The sequence below is a fragment of the Stenella coeruleoalba genome (assembly GCF_951394435.1).
Source record: "Stenella coeruleoalba genome assembly, chromosome: 15".
NCBI lineage: Eukaryota > Metazoa > Chordata > Mammalia > Artiodactyla > Delphinidae > Stenella > Stenella coeruleoalba.
Genome location: NC_137161.1, coordinates 78,393,454 through 78,416,840, shown reverse-complemented (window position 1 = coordinate 78,416,840; position 23,387 = coordinate 78,393,454). Strand labels below are relative to the sequence as shown.

Genomic DNA, 23,387 nt, shown 5'->3' with positions numbered 1-23,387 from the left:
GAACCTCTGCTAAGGCGTCAATAAATGAGGGGGAAGCAGTGTGAGTAGGGGTGGGGGGATTCTCCCAGCAGGAACGTGAGAGCCAGGGCAGGCTCTTTAGGCTGATCTGTGGGGTATATATTTTTATTTTTTGCTTCCTGTTGGGTACTCTGTGGCATGGGATATTTGGACTGCCAGATCAGGAAACCCACTTAAGAAGTCCTGGGAATTCCCTGGTGACCCAGTGGTTAGGACTCTGTGCTTTCACTGCCTAGGGCTCAGGTTCAATCCCTGGTCAGGGAACTAAGATCCCACAAGCCACCTGCCCCCCCCCAAATTTTTTTTAATAAGAAAAAAAAAAAAGGCCTATACTGAAGAAAACTGTGTGTCCTCACAGGATCAATTAGGGGTTGATTAACTGCATTCAAAAAACCTCATCTAAGCAGTTTCACATTTCTTTCAGTAACAGCCTCCCCAGGACATTATTTCTCAATCTGAGGTCATGTCCACCATTTCAATACCACATCCACTGCGAATGGTTCATGTTGGTCCAGTCTAGCTGGCTGGTGCTCCAATTTGGGGGGTATATTTTATGTTTCCCCTAATCCTAGAAATAGCCAAGCATGGGTCTCATCTGAAGAAGACATCATGTACATTTTAAACAAAGCTTAGTCCCAGCATGCCCACTCATGCTCACACAAGCACGCCACATTCCTTGGGAAGCCCCGAGGGCATCAGTTCCATGAAGGATGTGTCTCACAGGTGGAAATGTTTTCTTCATACCTGAGGCCCTTGGGTGCAGGGTGTAACTGTGAAAGTCCTCTGTACCCTGATTCCACCAAGACTATAACTTCTTATGCTCCAGGAAGTGTCCTGGGTGCAGGGATGTGTAGTACACAGGCTGAAGGGTGAGGCGGTGAGGAGACACAGCAAGAAAGGCTGGTGCGCAGTGTGTGTAAGGCCCTAAAAGAGTAGGGTCTGACATCCATGGAGCAGATGCGCGGGAGTGAAGGGTTCCATCTGAGGGTGGTAGCAAGAAGAAATGGCCACAGGGCTTCTCTGGTGGCTCAGTGGTTAAGAATCTGCCTGCCAATGCAGGGGACACAGGTTTGAGCCTGGTTCGGGAAGATCTCACGTGCCGTGGAGCAACTAAGCCCATGCGTCACAACTACTGAGCCTGTGCTCTAGAGCCCATGAGCCACAACTAATGAAGCCCGCACGCCTAGAGCCCGAGCTCTGCAACAAGAGAAGCCACCACAGTGAGAAGCCCACGCACTGCAACGAAGAGTCGTCCCCACTCGCCACAACTGGAGAAAGCCACGTGCAGCAACAAAGGCCCAATCAGACAAAATAATAAATAAATAAATTTATTTTTTTAAAAAAAGAAAAGATGGCCACAGACACAGGTGGTAATTGAGTTCTCTTCAGCCATCCATCCATCTATCCATCCATCCATCCATTCATTTATTCAGCAAGTATTTATTTAGTGAACCAGGAACAAAAAGTCTGGGCCCTATTAGAGTGTGGGATACGGATGAGGAACTGCTTTAGCTTAGCATTGCAGGTGCTACCATAAGGGAAATCCCAGGCCATGAATGCAGGGAGGGGGACTCCAAACCCAGATTTGGAGGGGAAGCATCAGGACCCAGGCCGGGACCTGATAGTTGAGAGGGAGTTATCCTCCTGGGGGAGCCCAAGAGATGGGGTGCCCTGGGTTTCAGGAAAGGGTGTAGTCCATGCAAACATCTGGAGGGGGTGTCTTAGAGATCAGCTGAAGCTCACAGAGGTGAGTTCGCACCGGGTGGAGCAATTGGAAAAAACAAAGGGACAGCACCCTGAGAAGGTACAGTTTGGGGAATGACGGGGGAGGTGGGGGCGGTTGTTAGGGACACTCTTAAGTAGCTGAGACAAAGGATGCCCAGCTGCAGGAAGGGCAGGTGAGGGGCTGGAGAGGAGGCCAGGCACTTCTGCGAGTGCCAGAAAGTCAATCCTGTCTCAAACCGAGGAAGAGGGGATGAAGGGACCCATGAAGGGATTAGGGGAACCGGATGCACCGTAAGGTTAGGCGGCATCCCGACTCACTTGGAGGGCACTGGAGTCCCAAACCCGGTCTCCAATCAGGGGGTGGAGCCTGTACATGCCCCCCATTCCCAACCTATAGAGGAGACGGAGGTGGGCGGGTCCCAAGTAAGCATTGTCCAGGAGGTCCCCACTTTGGACAGTCCCCGATCAAATACCACCTCTCCACAATCACCCGCAAATATTTACATCCTGTTTCTGCCGAGGCCTCCCAGGGCCTCAATTTTCATGAATAAAATATGAGTTTCCAGGCCGAGCCAAGGAGGGAAGAAACCCCCGCCAGCTGGTAGGGACCAGAGGCAGTTTAGCATTTCGGTTGCTGTCGCCTCCCGCGTGGTATTTGGAGGAAATTTGAATTGGCCCCGGTCAAGGTGACCCGGGGCGGGAGATTCGGCAGTTTCCATACTCTCTGAGGGTTCCTGGAACTAAACTATTTGCAGTGCACATACCCGGAACTCTTTTCATAAGGCTGTTCCCTGAGAAACTCAAGACTTTTGCTTGTTTATCCTTCAGAAATGCTGAAGTCTGAGCATGTTATAGCCAGAGGGAGGTGTTTAGAGATAATCTAGCCCAAAGCCCTCATTTTAAAGATGAGGAAACAGGCTCAGAGGGCAAGGAGCTTGCTCAGGGCCATTCAGCGAATCGGTGATAATCTGCCGCGGTTCCCTGTCACCTGGTCCGATGTTCTTTCCACTGCATCACACTTCCGGCAAGTACAAAAAATTTAAATTAATACAGTATTCTTCAGAACAGTTTTAGTTTTACAGAAAGTTAAGTAGATAATACAGAGAAGTTCCCCTCTAGCCTATTCCCTGGCACACAGCTTCCCCTATTATTAACATCTTGCATTAATGTGGTGCATTACTTATAATTAGTGAACCAACATCGATACATTATTATTATGTAAAGCTCACAGTTTACATTAAGGTTCACTCTTTTTTGTTTGTTTGGGTTTTGGTTTTTGATTTTTTTTTTCTTTTTTTGACCGCGCTGCACAGCTTGTGGGATCTTAGTTCTCTGACCAGGGATCAAACCCAGGCCCTCGGCGGTGAAAGCATGAAGTCCTAACACTGAACCCACCAGGGAATTCCCAAGGTTCACTCTTTCTGTTCATCAGTTTTATGGATTTTGACAAAGGCATAATGTCATGCATGTATTCACGATTACAGTATCTAACAGAATCGTTTCAGCACCTAAAAATCACCTGTGCTTCACCTATTCAATCCTCCTCCCTCCCTCTCCCTCCCAGTCCCAGACAACCACTAATATTTTTGCTTTTACAGTGGTTTTGCCTTTTCCAGAATGTCATATATTTGGAATCATACAGTGTGTAGCCTTTTCAGACTGGCTCTTTCACTTGGCAATATGCAATATATATACATATATTTTTAATACCCATAGAAACTTCCTCATGAGTAATAGAGATCTTATAGGTTGATTGAATATTTCATATTCTTTGCTCCTTCCAAAGATGTGGAAATTCCTGGAAAATGATGCAAAATTCTTCCTTAATTAGAGAGACGGATTCAGGTTGGTGCCTGGACTTGCTTCTTCGAGCCTCAGCAATTTTTCTCCCTTGCCTTTCAGATACCTTCTCTTTAAAAAAATGTCTTCGCCAGCCTTTCTCGTCGGGATTGCCTCTCACGTGGTCTTTTTCTCGGTTCCGACTTCTCTATAAAACCTGAGTTGGGAGTGGGTCGGGGAGAAGTTTTGTTTCTTTGGACATGGAGTGTTTTTCCTACGCCAGGCTCTGTGCTAGAAGCTATTTCCCACATTTTATTTAATCTCTACAAGTCTGTAGCAGAGAAATCCTTCTTCCTATTTTTATACAGGAGAGAACTGAGCAAGTCCCTGATCAATTAGCCCACAGCCTGGCAGCCAGCAAGTGCCCCGAGGCGGGGGTGGGGTTTGAACCCAGGTCCCAGGTCCAGATCTGGGCTTTAAACCTACACTGCTTCCTTGGACGGCCTTAATTTTAATTCGGATCCAAGTAAAAAGTCCCCCAAATTTCCCCCGTTTTCAGAGTGGGGTGACAATGTTAGTAACCTGAGGAAATACTACTTGTGGGAAAGAAAGTTCTGGTTTAGAACTGCTGACCGAAAACAAAACAGGAAGTCAAGCATTCCTGGCTTAAATGGACCATCTGGGAATCTACTAGAATTAGTCCTGCCGGAGGCCAGGCTGCGCGCGCTTCACCCTGGGCTCGGAGGAGAGGAGAGGGACTCGAGTCTGCAAACCGCCCTGGGCCGGATCTGCCCTCCCACGAGGGCAGGGAGGGGGTGGCCACATCTGAGCTGAAGCGGGGGGTGGCCACATCTGAGCTGAAACACCAAGCGCGGGAGAGAAGCGGGAAGGACAGGACACCGGAAGTCCTGCAGCTGATGGGGAGGCAGTGCTGTGGGGAGGTGTGGAGGGAGTGGGGGGGGGGCAGATGCCAGGGCTGGTGCGGGGATGAATCAACCTCGGGGGCGTGTGGAGAGCCTGCCTGGCTGGAGCTGGGTGGGCCCTTGCAGTGCACTGGAGTCATTCTTTCCCACTGGGCCGGTGGTACAAATCCCTGGCACCCCTGCTCCTTGAGAGCATAATTACTACCCCCTCCAGAGGACCTGCAGAGGTGCCAGGGCCAGGCGCTGCGTGCAGAGCCCTGGAGAAAATGCTGTCTTATTTTGCTCTCCCAGAGGGGCAAACTGAGGCACGGAGCAGTGAAGGTCGTCATCCAGGGTCACACAGTCAGTGGCAGGACCGGGATCTGAAGAGAGGCTGTTGCTCCCCGGACGTCCCTCCTACCCCTCTGCCCGCAGCCTCTGTCTAGACACCTTGGACCGCCTCTGTGTCCCCTTTCCCAGGAAGTACCAGGGACCTGGGTCCGAGGTGTCATCTGATCTCCTCTCTGAGGCAAAAAGGGGGGAGCCAGGATGAGGGGCCCCAGATGTCTGTGGCCTCAGTCCGGTTAGATGGTAGGAAGGACTATACCAGAGAACGGGCTGCAGCCATGGGAGGGGAAACAGGATCCATGGATTCTTTCCCAGTTCCAGGCTCCTTGAGTTAGGGCCTCCAGGCCAGAAAGCAGGCCCCGCACCAGGGCGATGCCCTCTCCACCCCAGCCCACCTGCCTCAGTACCACTGGGGTCTGAACCATTCAGCTGGAGGACAAACGGCCATACTTAGATTTTAACAGACAGCTGGAACAGGGCCCAGGTGGAAGGGGAGACCAGGTGGGGCTGGCAGGGTCCCTCACCTTCCTGCTAGGGGCGCTGGAGCCCAGGTCCCAGGCTGAGCTGGCGCTACCCGCCAGCAAGGCAGGGATCAGTTTCGCCGCCCCCCACGCCCCGACGTGCAGCCGTTCAGGTCTGAGAAGCCCGTCTGGGTGGAGAGGCTTCGTTCACTGCCCCTGCCCTCCTGCTTCCTGGAAGCTCTTCATCTTTCGGAGGCCTGCTCTGGGCTTTTTGCATCTCGTACCTTTGAGGAGGGGATGGGCTGGAGAGGTGGGTGTAGGGGGTTCAAAGGTCCAGGGAACGTTACTTTCTTAAGCCAGGGGTTCCTAACATCGCTGTTCTTTTTATGATATTTAAGCCATGTCTACAAATGTGCTTTATATGCATGATATTTTATGATCAAAACCAAAAGCAATTTACCACCCACCTCCCCACCCCTATTCCCATCTTATGAACCAAGGACCAGGATGGTAGGGGCAGAAATCTGACCCCGGGCTTCCCTGGTGGTGCAGTGCCTGAGAATCCGCCTGCCAATCCAGGGGACACGGGTTCGAGCCCTGGTCTGGGAAGATCCCACATGCCGTGAAGCAACTAAGCCCATGCGCCACAACTACTGAACCTGCGCTCTAGAGCCCGTGAGCTGCAACTACTGAGCCCATGCGCCACAACTACTGAGCCCGTGTGCCACAACTACTGAGCCCGTATGCCACAACTACTGTAGCCCGCGCGCCTAGAGCCTGTGCTCGGCAACAAGAGAAGCCACCACAATGAGAAGCCCGCGCACCGCAACAGAAGAGTAGCCCCAGCTCGCTGCAACTAGAGAAAGTCGGCTCGCAGCAACGAAGACCCAACGCAGCCAAAAATAAATAAATTTATTTTAAAAAAAAAAGAACTCTGCCCCCAAATCACACAGGGAGTTGGGAGCAGAGCGCAAGATTACAGCCCCACCCTGATCTAAAGACCCCCCCCCAGCCCCACCCTGACCTACACACTCCCCACTGTAGGCAAAACCCCCTATGTGTCTCCTTTATTCCCACCCGATACTTCACTGAACTCCTGATACCAGATGTGTGGGATCCCCACACCAAGCAATGTTCTCTGCTACACCAGCTGGGGTCCTGCAAATTTTTTTTTTTTCCTCCACACCGCGTGGCTTGCAGGATCTTAGTTCCCTGACCAGGGATTGAACCGGGGCCCTCGTCAGTGAAAGTGCAGAATCCTAACCACTGGACCACCAGGGAATTCCCAGGGGTCCTACAATTTAACTCAATTCTGATGCTCTCTACCTGGAGTTAGCACTCCTAGCTTCTCCCCAAACATCTGGCCCATAAGTTAAGGGCCGAGTCCCATGAGACTGTCCCCCACCCCCCCCACCCCCCCGAGATGCCAGATACAAGTCCAGGTTGTCACCTGTGCTTTTGATCAACTGGCTGTAAATTGGACGTTCCCACGACCCCTCCTTGGGTTCAGTCATGTGCTGGAGCAGCTCACAGAACTCAGGGGAACACTTACGTTTACTGGTTTATTATATAACAGAGGATATGGTAAAGGATAAAGATGAACCGCCAGTTGAAGAGATACATATAGCCGAGGTCCAGAGGGGTCCCAAGTGCAGAATCTTCCGTCCTCGTGGAGCTGGGGTGCATCACCCTCCTGGAGTGCGGATATGTTCGCCCACCCAGAAGCTCCCCGAACCCCATACTTTGGGGACTTTTATGGAGGCTTCATCATGTAGGCACCATCGATCATTAACTCCATTTCCAGCCTCTCACCCCTTCTTGGAGGATTACGGGGGTGGGGCTGAAAGTTCTAAGCCTTTAATCATGGTTTGTTCTTTCCGGTGACCAGCCCCCCCATCCAGGAGCCCACCCAGAGCTGGCTCATTAGAACAGAAGATGCTCTTGTCACCCAGGAAACTCCAAGGGTTTCAGGAGCCCTGTGTCAGGAACCGGGGGTCAGATACCAAAGAACAGCACAAAAGATGCCCCTAGTGCTCTTATCACTTAGGAAATTGCAAGAATTGTAGGAGCTCTGTGCCAGGGGCTGGGGGACAGAGACCAATATATTTTTTCCATTGTTTTCTACCCGCCCATCTGCACCCTGATCTAGAGACACTCCCACCCCCCCACCTCCACGCTTACCTAGAGACCCTCCACCCTACTCCCACCCTGATCTAGAGACAGCCCCACCTCCACCCCTCACCCCTACCCCAGTCTAGGGGCCTTGCTGTGACTCTGATCTTGGTGTTTCCACGAGGCTCCAGGGAGGAGACCAGGGTCAGTGTGCTGATCCCAAACCCGGGGCAAAGGGGCTACAGGGTGATCTGTCCCCAGTGCACCCTCACCTGCGGGGAGCTGGCAGGCACAAGAGGGGGAGGGGTGGCCTCGAGCAACATGCCGGGCCTCAGACAGAGATCCTTGTGGACAAGAAACCTGGGGAGACTGCAGCTGCAGGCTGGGTGTGGGCAGGCGGGCACCCCCTGATTTGATAGATGGAGGCCCTTTGGTGGCTAATTCTGGGGAGCCTTTGGTCAATGATACCCTCTTGATTTCTGACAGCCCCTCTGACTTGCCCTGGGGCCTCTGGACACTTCAGCTCGGGGCGCTGGCTGGGAGGATGGAGTTGCAGGGAGAAGAAGGAGCACGTCGGAGGGGCTGCAGGACCTGGGCTCCTCCCTGCACTGGCACCAGCGCTGGGACCTTGTGGCGAGGGTTGGGGGAGCTTGGCCGTGAGAAGAAACAGCAGCGGCGTGTGGTGGGGAAACTGAGGCAGGAAGTTGTTAGGTGGCTTTCTCAGAGCCCCAGGGAGGGTTTGTGCAGGAGCCGCTTTTGGCTCTCCAGGCTGGCGGAGGAGAGGAGCCAGCTCGCTGATGACATTCACAGACGCCCTCCCTCCTGCCAAACACGGACAATGTTCATTTTGGTCCCCTCCTCCTCGCCTCCCTGCTAAATCTCGATCAGAGCTATCCACTCTGAGCCAACATCGCTGCTTCTGCCTCTTCTTGCCCAACCAACAGGAAAAGACAGGCGTGGCAATGCTTTACAGACACGGCCGCACTGCCCTAAATTCCCTGTCTTCTTAGCCCCGCAACTGAGAGGGAGACGTGGCCCCAGGCACCCTGACCATGACTCCATCAGAGCACTTAGGCTTTGAACCCTGTCTGTCTGTCTGTCCATGCAGGTGGAGGTGGAGCCTGTCATTCCCATTTTGCGGACAAGGAGACTGAGGCTGCCCCTCCACCCTCACCTCAGTCCCAGTTCCCTGGTGCTCTGCGGGCTGAGCTCTTCAAGTTTCCTCCCAACATCACTTGTGAGCTGCCCCCTCTGCCTGCGCACCACACTTATCCTTCCAGACACATCGGGGCTGTCACCTCCTCCAGGAAGCTGCATTGAGAATTAGATGTGGCCCAAATCACTCTGCCCACAACTTCATCAGAGCTCTTATCACTTTATACTGAGAAACCGTGTCTGCCTCTTTTCAAAGCAATTTTGTAGCCACACACTGGGCAGAAAAGTGGTGAAAGTATTTAAAAGCAGTAAAAGGGGTTTTGTTGCTGGGACACTAACATTTTGAATATGAGCTCTAACTGTTGTATGTTATGCACACCTGGACCACATCTGTGGGATGTTTAAGAATGATGAAGCTGCAGGGGTGAGCTGTAGAGTAAGGAGGCTGCCGGTGGTTTTCCTAATGATGCTTTGTCTAACGCACTTTATCCTTCCTGCTGAAAAGCAACAGGGGTTGGACAAATGACCTCCTAGCTTCTCCCCAAACATCTGGCTCACAGACACTGGGGGTGGAATGACACCAAAGCTCAGAGCGTGCCAGAAGGTAGGGTGGGGAGGATGGAAGGGTGTGTGGGTTGGTCTAAGAAAAGCCAGATTAGGCAGCGCAATTCTGTCAGGCAACCAAGGTGGCCGAGAGCCCCAGGAGGGGTGGGACCAGGAACGTCACTGCCCTGGGCCAGCGTGAACCTCCTTAGGACACTGGTTCCCAAACATTCCAGGAATAGCTGCCAACTTTGACCTCCATCTGCCACAAAGTGAATGGAAGTTTTCCAGAAAGCCAGGTTCACTTCATTCAAAGGGCTGTCTTTTATTCCAAAATGACGTTCTTACCTTTTTCTGGTGCTAAAATGTCCTTTCTCGCAGGCCATGATGGTGGTAGCCCAGTTGTTTTTTTTCCCAGCGTCTTTTTATGGTCAAATCACAAACTGGTAACCTTCTGTCAGTTTCAAGTTTTGTGTTTCTGGTGGGGTGGGGTGACTGGTGATCGGAGTGACTTCTCAGAAGGACCCGAAAGACCGAAACCAAAAGAGATGACCCCTTAGGCGGGGGCTGCGGAGAAGGTGCGGCCTGTGAGGGGCAGGCGGCCTGGGAGGGGGCAGGGGCCAGCAGCTGGCATCCTGGGGAGAAGGACACTGGCAGTCTCCCCGGGCAAGAGGCTCACAGAGACGGAATAAACATGATTCCAGGGCGTGTTACCACCTCGGCCGAATGATGCAATGCACAGATGTGCAAACTTGGGGACGTGGAGAGAGGAATGAGGGATGGCAGCTGGGAAGGAAGGCTCTTTCCCTCGGTTGGAAAGCAAGGGACTGCAGAGGGGCCCTGCAGGTAGCACCTTCTAGAGGCTTCCCTTGGCGAGAGGAGGCTGGGTGCATGTGGCCCAGCTGGGGACCCAGGGAGGAAGTAACCCCAGGGATGTGGCAGGCACCGGCACCTAAGGCCTCTACCCACAGAGGCAGATTTCCACCCCAGCGGGAACCACGGCAGCAGCAAAGTCCTTAGCCACACGTCACCCGATTCTCAGTGACTGTGGGTGCTGTCCATCCACGCAGGGGGTGGCTTCTTCCCTCCACAGTCCCCATTTCCAAGGCCCCCCGTTGAAGGAGCCCATTCAGGAGTCGCCCGAGGAGAAGCGCCTTCCCCCGCCCATCAGGCCTCAGCGGGGGACTTGCGCCACCCCAGGGTCACAGGTGCCCCCCCGATGCGTATTCACAGCCACTGCTTCATCTGAGAGGCCGGAAATGCAGGGATTAAAACATGGACTCTGGCCCTGGGCCGCCTGGATCCCACAGGGTGCTTCTCCCTACCTGCCTGTGAGCCTGGCCGAGATTCAGAACCTCACCTGTAAATGGGGCGGGTACAGCCCCTGTTCCTGGGGCGTCCTGAGGATGACGTGAGCTTACAGAATCTCAGGTGCTTAGAAGGGTGCCTGGCATGGAGCGAATCATCAAACAGAGCTCAGGTTGGAGTTTAAGGTGGCATCTATCTCCCTGCTCTTTCCTTACAGGCCGGAGGGAGCCTGGCTCTGAACCCCGGGGGCCTGGCTAACCTTGCACTCACAAGCTGTGTGACCTTGGGCACGTCTCTTAACCTCTCTGTGACCCGGTTTCCTTTTCTCTAAAATGATATAGTAATCCCACCAGCTGTAGAATATTTGGTGAGGATCACAGGAGTTGATACTGACAGGCTGCATAGACAAATGGACAATGGCAGACCGTATATAAAAAACAACTGACTCACAGTCTGAAACCTCCAGTCCAGGAAGGCAAATGGTAACCCCCGGAGCAATGGGCCCCGAATGGCCAAGGTTCGATCAAGAACTGCCGGCTTCCTGAGTTTTTTGCCTCTACTTCCAGCTTAGGGCCAATCCCCGAAAGCCAGATGCGCTCCCCTCACCAGTCACAGAGGTGATATTCATCCCTCTCTAGTTACCCAGCCTCCAGCCTCCCCAGCCAACAGCCTCCAATCAAAACACACCCAAGGACTTCCCTGGCGGTGCAGTGGTTGAGAGTCCGCCTGCCAATGCAGGGGACACGGTTTCGAGCCCTGATCCGGGAAGATCCCACATGTCGCGGAGCAACTAAGACCGTGCGCCACAACTACTGAGCCTGTGCTCTAGAGCCCGCGAGGCACAACTACCGCAATGAGAAGCCTGCACACACTGCAACAAAGAGTAGCCCCCGCGCGCCACAACTAGAGAAAGCCCGTGTGCAGCAACGAAGACCCAACACAGCCAAAAATAAATAAATAAATTTATTAAAAAAACAAAACAAACCCCACATCCGAACCTTCCCTCTGGTCCTCTCTGAAGCCCTCCCACTCCTGGCCTGTGCGTCTTTGCCAAATGCGAGTGTTGCATCCGACTCCGTCGCTAGACCGAGCGCTGCATAAACAGTGCTGGCTGGTTCTCTGCTGGGTGGGCTTTGTGGATTTCCATAATCCATATAACTACTCTGTAATAAGTAGTCAGAAATGCCAGCTTTGGGTCACTCAGCGAGCCTGGGTACGGGCTGTATCAAGCCTGTACCAAGCGGAGGGAGGGCGCACGGCTTCCTCTTGAGGAAGGAAGAACTGGGCTCAGGCATCTTCCTTGCGTTCGAAAGTAAGGGTGTGGCCTTCAGAGTGATGTGGCCTCAGCTCCTGTCTCCATGGTGATGTCACTCCCAGCTCAAGGCCACAACAACATCCAAACAATGTTTTGTGTGTTTTTAACAGAGACACAACATCCAAACAACCATTTGAACAGACAGGGGTTTGGGTTTACATTTCTTTTGTTAGTTCTAAAAGTAACACATGCCTGTAGGAAAACACAGAAAAGGGAAGAGAAAAATCCCATTGGCTCCCCCTCCCCAAAGGCTACCACGGTTACATTTTTCCCCCTTGACGGTTTACAAGGCTGAGATTGTACCATATGTACATTTTGTTTTTCATTTGACATAAATCCAGGAGTGTTTCCCATGTTATTTATTACAAATTCCTTGTAAACAGCAATTCAGAAGCTATAAAATATTCTATCATGTGAATGTGCTATTGGTCCTAAAAAATTATACAATAAAAAGTATCCCAGGGAGGCAGCAACCTGCAGGGCAGCCAGGCCTCTCGCCCCACCGCAGGCCCCCCGCAAGAGCGCTGCCCCGGCACCGCCCCCCCCCCCCCCCCCCCCCCCCCCCCGGCTGTTCCCAACGTGCTCTTCCCATGAAACTCCCCCTCCCGTGGGGCTGCCAGTCGTGGCCAGTGTCAGCAAGAAGATGGCCAAATCAGCACTTTCTGTGGAGACAAAAGAGCCGGGTGAGAGGTCTATGGGGACAGCCCCCTCCCCCAGGCCTCCCCCCTCCCCCCATCCCCAGGCCTGATGCCCAGGGCATCGTGCCCAGTTCCACCCTCCACATCTACAGCAGAAAACCCCAATCGAAGCTTCAGCAAGGTAGAAGCGGATCTTCTCTCACATAGAACAAGCCTGGCAGTAGCAAGGGCAGAACCTCTCAGGTGAGTTGCCCCTTTGCAGCTCCGCCCACCGTTCAGGTGAGGGGAAGCTAGGACTCTGTGGTGTTCCCTGCTGCTCTGAATAACTGGGGTGGGGGGGAACGGCTGTCAGTGAGGGAGGGGGGCCAGTGGGGGCCGGGGTGGGAGGAGGGCAGGAGAGGGGTGACTGAACCTGCCAGGTGGCACAGGTGAGCTCAGGTGCGTCACAGCAGCACCTGGGTAAATCCCTGTCTCTCTTTAGACCTCAGTTTCCCCACCTGTACAAGGAGGGGCCAGTACTAAATGGTGGTTTTGTTTCCAACAAGGAAGCTTCTTAGTCCATCCCTGATGGGCTGGTGTCCTGGGAACTTTATCCAGTTTCCTGGTTCCAGAAGCCTCAGGTGTTGAAGAAGGGAGAGGTGCCCACAGGGCCCAGGTGCCATTTGATCTGGGTCAACTCCCCTCCCCGGCCCTGCCCCAGTTCGGGCAAATCACACTTTCTGCTACACCCCACTTCCCCCCTGTCTGTTCTGAGCTCACTCTCCTGCCCTAGAACCTGGGTGTACAGACCAGGTGGGCTTCAGGGATCTGTGAACTGCCTGAAGCTGTCTGCAAAACTCCGTGTGTGTGTGCACGCACACACACGTGTGCACATACATGTGTGCATGCGTGTATGTGTGTAAGCATATTGCATGTGTCTGGGGAGAGTCCCCATGGATTTCAGAGTTTCCAAGGCATGTGTGGCCCTAAAAACTTATAAGAACCCCTGGCCTGGGCCTCTCCCTTTGTTTTCTGTGCTGTCTCCCCTCCCCAACAGAATTCCAGACCCCCAGCTCTAGCCTGGAGCCTCCCAGCCTCCCAGCTGGTCTCTTAGGGCTTCAGCCTACTCCCATGGGCTGCCAGGAGAACTTTCCTTTTTTTTTTTAATAATTTTTTTTTTTGGCCACACCTCAAGGCATGTGGAACTTCCCCGACCAGGGATCGAACCCACGCCCCTGTAGTGGAAGTGCGGAATCTTAACTACTGGACCACCAGGGAAGTCCCAGAACTTTCTGAGTAGTTTCTGATTGAGTCCTACCTGCTTTCTGTCATCAGGACCCCCCTGGCCTTTGTAGCCATCCTGGGCTCCCTTCCTACCCCACACTAATTCCCAGGCAGAATCTTCAGAGGAGAGTAACCTGCAAAAGCCCTGCCCCTTTACTCTTTGTGTTTCCTCCTCTCCGTGAGACAAGTCCCTTTTAGAACTCATTGCCCACAGGAGAAAATCCAAACTCCTAATAGGCACTCAAGTTCTTTTCTCACCCAGCCACTTGAAACAAAGTTCACATTTCGCGAATGCAGGCACTATTTGCTCTTAGCACTTCACCTAGATTAACGTATTCAACCTTGATAACAGCCCTAGGAGGTAAGTGTGTCACTAGCTCCATTTTATAGATGGGGAAACTGAGGCCCAGAGAGGATTGCCCCTGAGCTGGTAGGTGATGGAGCTGGATTCTTACCACTGCACTTTGCCTAAGGTCTTATGTCTCAGTATCAAGACCGTCCATCCCAGCCACGTGAAACAATTCACTCCATGTTTCTCGAGCTCAGCACTCTCCTCCCTTCCCACCCTGTTGACACCTCCTCCAGAAGCCTGCTCTCCACTGGGCTCACTCTGCACCCTCCTCCTACCTTGGTCTCCAGGTCTGGCTCCCCTGACCAGCGGAGACCTCCTCAGGGCTGGTCCAGTGCCCACACTCCATCATCAATATCATGACCCATTTGCTGAACTGAAGTGAAACACTATCTCCAGTTTATCAGTGGGGAAACTCAGCTCAAGAGGTGAAGAGGACTTCCCTGGCGGTCCAGTGGTTAAGACTCCGCGCTTCCACTGCAGGGGGCACGGGTTCCATCCCTGGTCGGGGAACTGAGATCCTGCATGCCAGGCAGCGCAGCCAAAAAAAAAGAGGTTCATTCATTTCTCAGAGATTATGGATACCGGTGGAGAGATGGTTGGTAGCAACTTAGCAAATTCATCCATTCAAACAGTGTCATTGAATGTCGACCCTTGGCCAGGCAGTGCACTTATTCACAGGGCATATAAATAAGACTGGGCCTGGTGCCTGCCCTCCCCAGTCTCACTGTACAGACCACACCTCCCACGACACACCCACATTCCCATATGCAAGGGAGATGGAGGTGAATTTGAGATGGGCTTTGAAGGGGAAATAGGATTTGTCAAACCCAGAAAGTGGCGAGGAACCAGCAAGGGCAAAGGAACTGAGGTTAGCTCATCAAGGGGAAAACGGGGAACAAAGGCACAGAGGCCAACCACAGCCAGGTACCTTGGGTGTTGGGATTCAGTTACTTCTCATCCCTGGACTGCCACTTAGCCTCTGCCCTTGACCTACCTGGGAGGGGGTGGATGGTAGGGGATGTGGGGTAGGCGGGTAGCTATCCCAATCCTCTGATATTGTAGGAGTCAGCTCCTGCCGGGGGAGGATGGTGCAGGGTTCAATCTGTATCCTGGGTACCACTTTTTCCAAACTAGTGTTGGGAGAAAATCACCAAGACATCCGTGCCATTTGTCCCCACCCGTTTTGGCCTCAAGACAGCTCAGTAAGACCTGGAGTTCGCACGTCAGCTACCCTGTCTCCTCCTCATCCCTTCCTGTCCAGTTCAAACGTCACCTCCCCTGTGAAGCCTTCCCGGAAACTCCAGGAACCTCCCCAACCTTCTCCGCAGCTTCCCGAGCTTCCATCTCTCGCAGTGCTCTGGGATATCCTTGTGAGCAGAGCAAGGCTGAAGGATGCTCTTCCGCCAAACACGACTGAAGCACCAATAGGTGCCCAGAGCTGAGGTAGGGGATGGCGCGCCTCGGACGCCCCACGATTGACTGTCGCTGGAAGCGGTGGACAGGGCTCCACTCCGTTTTCCGCCCGCCCGCCCCCTTGCGGCGCGGCGCCGCAGCCTGAGAAACGCGAGGCCGCGCGAGCGCGCGCCTGACCCCCGCCGCGCCAGGCCCCGCCCTCCCGCGCCCGCCCTAGCGCCGGCCCCTTTTGTTCCCTCCTGGAGCCCGGCCGCTCGCTCCGCTCCCCCTCAGCTCCGCTCTGCTCGGCCACCGGGAGCGCAGGCGGCGGCCGGGGCTGCCAGGGTCAGCGGCGGCCGGGGCTGCCAGGGTCAGAGCCTCCCGCCTTCCCGCCGCCGCCCGGCCGGCCGCACGCGCGGCGCGAGGCCCGGGCCCGGAGCGCGAACGCGGAGCCCCGGGCGCCAGGAGGGGCTGCAGCCGGTGGGCAGCGGCGCGCGGGGAGGGGCTGCAGCATCCTCTGTCCCCGCGGCGCCCGGGCCGGGAGAGGAGGGGGCCGGGTGCCCGGCCACCCGCCGCTCAACCTGATGCTGGAAGGGCGAAGGTAGGAGCAGCCGGAGGGACCCGAGGGAGGGGGCTCGATGGGCAACAAAGGACGGAGGGAGGCGGGAGGCCGCGGTAGCCCCGGCCTGGTCCGAAGCGGGGCGGCCGGCCCGCAGGCATTTTCGGGGCGTGGGGGAGGTCTAAGGGTCGGGGGCTGGCGGGTGGGCGTGAGCGGGAGCTGGTCCTGGGTGCACCCCCAACTTCCCCGTCGCCTGTAGGCGAGGAGGGGGCGCTGCTGGTGTTGGCGGACCCTTCCCGGGCTGCGGGTCCTCTCGGTGAAGGCATCACCGGCACCCTCGGTGCCCCCAACAGGGCTTCGGCACATATACTGGGGAGCCGCCCGTTCCTCCTCCCAAGGGCAGCGCTGGGCGGCTGGACGCGCCGCGGGGCTCTGGGCTCACAGGCCCGGCGGAGGGGGGTGGGGTGAGGGTGGTGGTGGGGTGAGCCTGGTGGGCGCGGCTACGCAGCCCCAGGATCCGGGAGGACACGGAGCCCCCGCTCCGCTGGCCGGGGTCGCCTGGCCAATGCCCTTTGCACAACTTGGTTGAAGTGCATGGCGGAGGGGGTTGGGGGAGACTGGGCTGGGGCGGCTTTCCGCAGGGGTGCCCCCCCTCCAAGCTGGCGCTCGTGGCTGGTGAGGCAGCACATTTTCTGCCCTCCCCGCAGGGAGGGGCCGTGGCCGCGCGGAGGATGCTTCGCTGGGTCTCCAGGGCCCGCCCGTTTGGGTCCTTCAGGCAGGGCCTGGGCGGGGCGGGTGCCCACTGGGCACTGCCATGCAAGTCCCAGCCCCACCCTGGATAGGAGGGGGCACCTTGTGGGGAGTCACACACCCAGCTGCGAATCCCCCAACCTCTGAGATGCCGCCTCTCCCTTCTGGGTGAGAAGTGGGAGTCCAATACTGGGGGGGGCTGCCCTCCATCCTGTAAGATGCCCTGGGAGGCTAGTGGGGGTGCTGCTGGCTTAGGGTTGTGGGCAGAGGAGGGGGAGGGTGCAGGGATACCACGTGGGGCGAGACTCCCAACCAGTTGTAATGTAAACAATGAGCTCTTCATTCATCCAGCTGCTGTCACCTGGCCCCGCACTGCCAGGGGCCGACAGGTACCCAGGACTGGGGCCTCGCTGCTCCCACGGAGCACAGCCCAGCAGCCTTTGACGAGTGCAGTGATGAGGGAGCTGGGAGCACAGAGGAGGGACACCTGGAGGATGGGGTGGAGCAGGGAGCTTGATAGAGGTCACTGTAGAAGTTTGCTGTCAGGATGCCAAAGGGGGCTTGAGGGAGGGGAAAGAGCATTGGCAGGGGATAGGAGTCAGAAGAGGAGGCGGGAGGCCTGGTGGCTGGTGGCTGAGAGGAGCAGCAAAGGATTTGGGTGACTGGGGCATGAGGTTTAAGGCAAGAGAGGTTCTGTTGAGGGAAGGGATTGTTCTGTCCCTCCTACTTTCCCAGGTGGAGCTCCTTAGATGCCCTTCTCCATAAGCCCTGGATGCACTGGCATCTGCAGTGCCTGGCCTGGGAGGGGTGTTGGGATACAGGCTCTGGGACAGGTGGAGGGGGATGGGACGGAGAGGAGTTTCAAAGGCAGAAGAGTCTGGCGGAGGAGACCTGGGGGGACCCTCAGCACACAGGACTGTGTACCCGTAAGCCCCCAGGTGCAGCCAGCAGGCTGGGAAGGAGGTGCCTGGAATTTGTATCCAGAGCCTGAAATGCCAAGGGGTGCCGCCCACAGAGGCACTAGTCCCTTTTCAGCATCTGCTGTCCACTCTGGCGATTAAGAGTTTGGATGCTAGAGCCTGACAGCCTGGGTTCAAAGCCCAGCCCTGCCACTTACTAGCTGTGTTACCTCAGACAAGTCACTATACCTCTTTCTGCCTCAATTTCCCCATCTATAAAATGAGGATACTTAAGGTATCTACCTTTTAGGGTTATTGAGAGACTTGAATGGATGGATGTGTGCAAAGTGTGTACTGTGATGGAGAGAATGCCCGGTGTTTGTTGTCGCCGCTGTGCTAGGTGGCCCTCCAGCCTCCCTCTACACCCACGAGTGGCCCATCCCCTCCCCAGCTGTTTGTCCACTGTCAGGTAGTCCTGCCTTTAGCCCTGCCCAAGGCCCTGCTGTTCTCTGCTTCAATGCAGCCTCCTCCCTGGGCTGTTCTCTCAGCTCTGGTCCAGCCTCCCTTGGTGATGGGAAGGCCGCCATCCCCACAGCCCTGGCCATCCTTGCTCCTTCTGCTCTGGTCCACGATGTGGGGGACAGTTTTCTCTTGACCTTTTCTCCCTGGCCTTGCCACCCTAAAGATTGATGCCGCCTACCCTACCTCTGCTTCAACACCCAGAGGAGAGGAGCTGCGTTCTTCACCCCTCCTGGTTCCCTGCTATCTTAGTCTGAGCTGTCCTAACAAAATACTAGGACTGGGGGGCTTATCAACAACACATCTATTTCTCACAGCTCTGGAGGCTGGAAGTCTGAGAGCAGCATGCCAGCATGGTTGAGTGAGGACCGTCTTCCAAGTCGCATTTATTTTTGTATCCTCACGTGGTGGAAGGGGCTCGGGAGCTCTCTGGGGGTCTCTTTTACAAGGGCACTAATCCCATTCATGAGGGATGCACCCTCATGACCTAATCACCCCCCAAAGGCCCCACCTCCTAATACTGTCTCCCTGGGGGGGTAGGATTTCAACCTATGAAGTGGGGTGAGGGGGGACACATTCAGACCAAAGCACCTGCCCGATGGCCCTTGGGGAGAATGTCAGCCTTCGTATAGGTTAAAAAAACCAAACAAACCCAATGCGTATTGAATGCTTACTCTGCCAGGAACTGTTTGAAGCTCTGAGTGCCTGTATTAGTTTGTGGATATCTTGATACCGTCGCCTCCATTTTACGGATGAGGAAATCAAGATGTGGAGAGGTTTCCCTGTTTGCTCTCCACACGTTTGTTAAACACCTACTGTGTGCTTGGGAGACCTGCTTCCTTCCCCCGCCCCACCCACCTGCCTACCTGGTTCATTTTCCGAAAGCGAGGTTTTGGCGGTGCCTTCCTCAAACACCTCCACCTCACTGGCTCAAGTACAAAGTCCAGACACCCCCAGCTGGCTGTGCCCTGCCTTCCCAGCAAGGCTCTACCCAGACAGGCCTCACCTTTTATAAACTGACCAGTGACCCTGGCGTGATGGGCGGGCCTGGCCCTGAGCTGGAAGGGGGGGGAGGGCCCTGACACATGTCTTAGGATTTTGTCGCAGGGAACAGGAACCGCCTCCAATTAGGTTAAGTGAAAGGGGAGTTGAGAGGAAAGGAACTTTGCAGGAAACAGTTGCAGGCAGCCTGGCTCGGCCTGGCTCCCCCAGGACCCGGGAAGCTGGCAGGCAGCCCCTCCTCCGACTTTGCTCTCTCTGGACTGTGGTTTCATTTTCTCATCCTCTCCCAGTGCCTCTGTCCCTTCTCCTCTCCCTGTAGGCTGCTCTCTCTGGATCGCCGGCATGGCCGCCCTGAATGGTGGCTTCCGCTTGAGGCCCCAGGACCACCCAGGGCACTCCCCTCAGTCTCTGGGCGCCTAAGAGCCGGATGGGCCCAGCCTGGGTGAGGGCGCCCACCCCATCCCCTCCGCTGGTCGGGGCAGGCCACGTGGTCTCTGGGGCTGGGAGTGGAAGACAGTGCTGGGCACAGCTGGTACAGTGTCAGCTGCAGTTAGGACGCGGGGTGTGTGCTAGGGGAGAAGGGGTGAGTGGTGGCCTCGCTGTCCCTGGCAGCCCACCTCAGGCCTCCCGCCCCCCTGCCCCGCCCCGGGCTCAGGGGCAGAGGATGTGCTCTCCCTTCAGCACCTGGGAACTGGTGTGGGGGGGTGGCGATTGCTGGCAGGGCCCCCCCCCCCGCCCCCGTCCCACCACTCCTTCCTCTGGGCTGTGCTGGCAGGCGCACAGAAACAGTAACACAGAACTCAAGTTTTCAGAGGAAACGCTTCAACATGATAATGAAACATTACCCCTCTGAATAGAAGGTAGAGCATATCAGGTGGTTTTTATTAACAGGCATAAATCTGGGGCCTCGTGCACTTACCGGCTTCCGTCTTCCCGGAGCAGCTCTGGCTCCATCCCTGGAACCTACCTTTGACTCCAGCTGCAGCCCAGAGAGACAGACGCCCACTCCTCACTCACTTCCATCTGTGCCTTTGTCACCCTGCGAGGGGGGAATTTGAGGCTCACACCGAGGGCCTGGTTTTCTAATCTCTCCTCCCTAAGGAGGTGACCCTGTGGTGTCCAGGGCTGATCTGCTCCTGTTTGCACCCATCTCCTCCCCGGGGTGCCCCAGTCCTGCCCTCCAACCTGCAGCATCGAGGGTGATGGCTGGGGGGAAGCCAGCCCCTCGCTGTGGGGGGAGCACAGTACACCTTAGTTTTGGACCCTGCCTTTGAGAAGCTTTTGCTGAATTAGGAAGACATCAGCCCCCTTCCTGAAAGTGGAAACGACACCAGCATCTTTGAGGAACATTTTAAGGCCAGAGCAGAAGAGCCTCCCTGCCCAGTGGGGTCATTGCCCCGGGAGTGGTTCAAGTCTCGCGAGGGTTGCTCGGGCAGGGCACGGGGTGTGTGGGAAGGCTGAGGAGACTGGGGGAAAAGGACTGGGCTGCGTCCCGAAGGGTGGGTGGACTTGGGTAGGTAGGGAGTGCCTTCCGTATGGGCACAGGGAGAGAAAAGGGAAGGAGAAGTTTGGGCGGCAGGGTGTCGAGTGTCCGGCGGGGGTGGGGTTCAGCGTGGAGCCCACCATTCTTCCAAGTCCACTGTGAAGTCGGGCATCTGGTTGTCGGACCCTGCGGTGAAGGAGGGAATGACGTTTGGTGTTTCCCGATTTGTTTTTTTTTGGCTACCTTGTGCGCTGACCCCGCTCCTGCCGTTCCCTTTTCTGCCGTAGACTGTGCCCTGCTTAACGTCATCTGCTTGTAAGTTCGCTCCGTCAGCTCTCATTCAGCTTCTTTCCCATTCAGCTGGGCACTGGGAACTCGGAGCAGAGGAGGGAAGGCATCTGAAAGGGTCTCGTGTCTTCTTTGTCCGATTCCAGAAAGGACTTGAGGTGATTTACAAAGATAAATGCAGTATAACGGGATGAAAAAGTTGTGAGAAAATCAGAGCGAGGAGAAACCCTGGGTAGCAAACATCAGATGAAGCTGGAGGAGCTGCGGCACCTTCTATCGGCGGTAATTTGACTCTGAGCTTTCTAGCAGCCGGATCGAGGGGGATAAGGGGTTTGGAGTGTCTTCGCATTGTCACATTGTCTCGTGTAAGCTGCTGCTATATATAACATGAAAGCCTGAGTGAGGGGCGGCAGCTCCAGGCAGGGGCTGGACAATGTGGTCCTGGTTCTGGGGTAGGGTCCCCGTGAACCAACGTCTAGAATGCGGTGGTGGGGTGGGGGGGTTGGAGGAAGGCAGCCACCTTCTGATCTTTCTAATTCTCCTCCTGGAGGATCCTTACAAGCAGCTGTGGGAGCTGGGGCTGATGCTCACAGCCAGCCCCCTCCGTGAGAGCCTAGTGGGCTCCAGGGCTGGGTGAGACCTCGTGAGCCAGGAGCCAGACTGGTCCCTGCTGGAGAATCCCCATCCTGCTAGGAGGCCTCAGGGGCTGTGGTACAGGGGTGTGCAGAGAGCTCCGGACACACCCACTTGGCTCCAGGACTTGGCTAAGGGGCAGAAGAGGGGTGAACGCATTCCAGCAGAGCAGGCGATGGGCTGGGGTGTCTTCAGGAGCAGTGAGAAGTTCAGGGAAGCTGGAATCAGGGTGCTGGGTGGGAGGGGTCCCAGGAAACAGGCCAGAGGCGAGTGGGGGCCAGGCCAGCTGGCAGAGGTGCTGTGGACCATGACCTTGGCTCCCAGGGCCGTGGGGCACCCTCATGACCTCCTGCTTAAATCTGTGCCCTTGTTCCTGCAACCCTGTGCCTGGAGGAGCGTTGGTCCCAGTTCTGAGGAAGTAAAGAGCAGTGGTTAAGAGCATGAACTCCAGGACTTCCCTGGTGGCGCAGTGGTTAAGAATCCGCCTGCCAATGCAGGGGACACGGGTTCGAGCCCTGGTCAGGGAAGATCCCACATGCCGCGGAGCAACTAAGCCCGCGCACCACAGCTACTGAAGCCCGCATGCCTAGAGCCCGCGCACCACAGCTACTGAAGCCCACGTGCCTAGAGCCCATGCTCCACAACAAGGGAAGCCACCGCAATGAGAAGCCCGCGCACCGCAACTAAGAGTAGCCCCCACTCGCCGCAACTAGAGAAAGCCCGTGCCCAGCAATGAAGACCCAACGCAGCCAAAAATAAAAATAAATTAGTAAATTAATTAAAAAAAAAATGTGACCTCCATGGCCAGAGGGCCTGAGTTCGAATCCCACCTGCCGCTGCTCAGTTGTGTCATCCCGGGCAAGTGACTTGCCGGCTCTGGGCCTCAGTTTCCCTGTTAGTAGAGCTCCCAACAGTATCTTCTTCACAGGGCTGCTGTGAAGACTGAACAGGTTAATATCTGTAAAGGCCTCCGACATGCCTGCAGCAGAACAAATGTTACTGGTCTGGGAATTCCTTGGGCTGAAACAGCTTGGCAGGGGGTAGAGCCTCATCCCCTCTGAACCACCCAGCACACCGCACAGGTTCAGAGTCAGGCGCAGTGAAGAGCACTGCTGCAGTGGACCAGCCCTGGGGGCGTGGGGCAGGGCTCAGCAGGTTCTGGTTAACCTTACTGACAGTAATAATTGCTGTGCAAGCTCATGAGAGCCTCTCAGGGCAACAGGAACCCACTCTGAGAGCAGGCCTCAGTCTCTACTTGATTCCCTCCAGAGACAGGGAGCTCACTACCTGATTCTTTGCTTGTTGGATCCACTGGTGAGCACTGGCTTTGTGCTGGGTGTGCTCAGTGCTGGGATTCAGAAGAATGTGAGTTAATCCTCTCTGTTCTTATCAAAGATAGCTCCAAGCCGACCGGTGAGTGCGGCCATGGGGTGTGACAAGCTATTGTGGGCCTCCAAGTCAACATGGGAAGGATGATGGAGGCAGAGGACTGTATTTAATTCATTCATGTATTCCTTAGACATCTTTTGAGCTTCTCTATGTGCTGGGCGCTGTCCTAGGTACCGTGAGTCCTGAAACCAACAAGATATGCAAAGAACCTGCCCTTTAAAGCTGCTGTCAGTGAGAGGGTCTAGGGCTTATGCCAGCGAATGAGAGGAAGGGTATTCTAGCAGAGGGAACAGCGTGTGCAAAGGCCTGGAGATGTGACAGAGTGTGCGTGGGGTGGCGGTGGCACTCCGCCAGGATTTGGTGGCTGGGGAGCATTGAGGTGGGGAGTGCCTTTCTGGAAGCAATAAAAGAAAACACTGACTTTGAGAGCTTGTTAGCGACTGACCTCACCCCTGGGACCACCAAGTTCTGCCCCTCCTCCCCCCTTCTTTCCCCAGCAGCCCTGGCTGGCCCTGCTGGTAACCATGGCCCCCTGCCTGGTTCATCCCTTCTCC

The 23,387-nt window shown here is 55.5% G+C and overlaps 1 protein-coding gene across 2 annotated transcripts in view; it reads left to right on the top strand.

Annotated features, from left to right (window-relative positions):
* Positions 1–15,551: 15,551 nt before the first annotated feature.
* The window catches only part of CLIP2 (CAP-Gly domain containing linker protein 2), a 75,091-nt gene continuing 67,255 nt past the window's right edge, over positions 15,552–23,387 (top strand). For both annotated transcript variants that reach the window (XM_079945342.1, XM_079945344.1), the window contains exon 1: positions 15,552–15,912. The gene's annotated coding sequence lies outside the window, so the exon portion shown is untranslated. The remainder of the gene's footprint in view (positions 15,913–23,387) is intronic.